Here is a 2732-nt window from a genome sequence, read left to right on the forward strand (position 1 = left end):
GAGAAGAGGTGGGGAGAGAGAGAGAGAGAGAGAGAGAGAGAGAGAGAGAGAGAGAGGCTGAGAATGAAAGGGAAGAAGACATTGAGAAATGAAATGAGAATCAATAAAGACAGAGACACCGAGAGGCACTCCCTCCCAGAGACAAGCCCAGTCCCAGACTCTGCACAGCCCCACACCCTTTCCTCAGGTCTGAGCCCTGTGCCAGGCACCTGGTGGAAGGCTGGATCTGGCAAGGCTGGATCAGGCGGGGGGGGCTGCATTCCTGAACAGTCTGTTCCAAGTACTGACTCAGCCGCTCCTTCCCTACCACTGGCCCATCCAGGCCTGGGTCTGCCCCCTCTGGCCCACACCCACAGAGTCTGCTGTGAGAATGACCAGGCCTTAGGGTGGAGGTGCCCACTGCGAGGCTTGGGGGACTGGCGACCAGGGAGGGCAGCAGCATGGGCATAGGACGTTGGGGAGCACCTGGGAGCCAGAGCACTGGGAATAGGGATTGCAGGTCAGGGCAGGTCGTAACTATGGGTATATGAGGGGCCAACATGTGGGAGGGCACCCAGGAGTCATGAAGAGGCACAGAAGTGTCAGGCTGATGGGCACTAGAAGCTCAGTGAGCATCTGGGAGGCAGGTACAGCATACAGGGCTCCAAGTGCAATGGGCATGGAAGTGACAAGGGCTCAGGTGTGAGTCCCTAGGAGTCACAGTCACAGGCCACAGGAGTGCCAAGCTAATGGACACATCACCTGGGGTAGTTTGATCAGTGTATTTAGGAGTCAGGAGTCATGCACCACTTAACTACTGAATATGCTCTGGGAAATGCGACATTGGGCAATTTTGTTGATGTGGGAACATCACAGAGTGCACTTACACAAACCTAGATGGTACAGCCTACTAACACGCTAGGCTGTATCGTATAGTCTATTGTCCCGAGGCTACAAAAGGGTATTCCACATCCCTGCTTCAGACCCTAGCAAGTTTCCAGCATCCATCATTGGGAACCCCCGACACCCTGATGGAGTCCTATGCTGCACACACCTCCTCACCAAGCTCCCAGGACCCCCAGCCCTGCAGAGTGGAAATCCCAGTTGGGCAACCTACCAGCCCTTCTGCACACTGATTCTGCCTCCCACGCCGAGCACAGGCATCATCCCCCTCCTTCACACAGTCCTCTATGGCCTCAGCCAGTTCCCGACCCCCCAAGAATTCAACCCTGATTTTTTTTTATTTTTTTTTATTTTTTATTTTTTTTTGCCAATAAGTCAAGAAAAAGCCCTGCCTTCATGACCTTTTCAGCCGGTGAGAGCACTGGGGACAAAAGTCAGTCTTTCAGGCCCCTCATTCCCACCTACATTGATTGCCCAGTCCTCCAAACCCTCTCACTGTATCCCACCCGTCCTCAGTTTGGGACATGCAGAGACATCCATTCTCCCTCCTAACTCTTCTACAGGCAGTTAATGACTGAAACCCTTGCGGAGGGAGGTTGGGAGGCCCGAGAACTTAACTTGGAAGTGATGGCTGTCAGTCTCTCCACTGGGTGGCGCTGGTGAAGTGGGCCCAGTTTTTCTTGGCTTCCATCTTTACCCTACTGGGAAAAATATTTCCTGTGCAGCTCAGTATTAGCAAGAAAAATAAGTGGGGGAGCTAATAACAGGTAACTTAGTATATTGTATACTGTGTGCCAGGCGCTGCCTCTGAGGACTGCAGCCAGGCCCCAGCGCTGACATCTCCAAAGTGTACGGCCTTAGATATGTCACTTCACCTCTGTGCTTCAGTTTCCACATCTATAAAATGGAGACAATGATAAGGCCCACCTCTTGGAGTTGTGATGAGGATTAAATTAATTAATAGCTGTATAGTGCATGGCACATAGTAAGACCTACATAAGCATTATATTCCCGTTGCTTTATCTGCATTTACCACTCACCGCAACCTATTGAAACACTATTATCATCCCATTTTTAATGCCCAGAAACTGTGGTGTGCCCAAGATCACAGAACTAATATGGCAAAGCCAGGATGTGAACCCATGAAGTTGCATTTGTATCAGCCATTCTGGTCCAGGATTTACTTAAAGCATTTTTTCCAGATTTTTAGATGGGTGGTCTCTGACGTCCCCCGATCGTTAGCCACATATGTTTTCCTCTGGGAATTTGGAGCTGGAGCACCTCACCCCATCTTACGGCATCGCTCCCCGACCTCCACCTCTGCAGGACAACCACTGTGGCTGGGCCAGTCCTTGGTGCGCATGCGCTCTTCCACCACCATCCGGCAGCGCTTCTCGCGGCAGCCGCTGGGGGCGCCGGAGGACAGCCCCTGGCCCCTCAGCCAGGGTCCCCTCAATTTGCCGCGGCCCTTCCAGCTGTGCCCGAGAGAGCGCTGACACCCGGGCCCTTCCACACTCACTCCTAGAGGTTGTTCTACTCCTCTCCTGGGTCCACTGTGCCCCCATCCCTCTCGCTGTCACACTCGCTTCCCCTCACTTTGTGCCTGCCACGTTCCCACCCCGCAGGGAGGCGCATGCCTTGTTTTACCCACAGAACTCTATTACTCACTCTTTTGGGGGGCTTTGTATCATTTCCTAGTAAATTATAACACATTCAGACCTGCTGTGGCTGAGTTAAAGGGGGGAAAGAGCGTCCCCTAGGGTAGAAAGAAGGGAGGTCTGGCTTGCAGAGAGAGAAGGCACCTAACTGTGACTCGTTCTACCCCCAACCCTGGGGGGAACAAAAAATGG

At 52.8% G+C, this 2732-nt stretch overlaps 1 pseudogene; it reads left to right on the top strand.

The window, feature by feature from the left end:
- LOC107182378 overlaps positions 1 to 2700 on the top strand; it is an 8660-nt pseudogene extending 5960 nt beyond the window's left edge.
- The last annotated feature ends 32 nt before the right edge of the window (positions 2701 to 2732 follow it).

This window comes from Myotis davidii, unplaced genomic scaffold, assembly GCF_000327345.1.
Source record: "Myotis davidii unplaced genomic scaffold, ASM32734v1 scaffold736, whole genome shotgun sequence".
Taxonomy (NCBI): Eukaryota; Metazoa; Chordata; class Mammalia; order Chiroptera; family Vespertilionidae; genus Myotis; species Myotis davidii.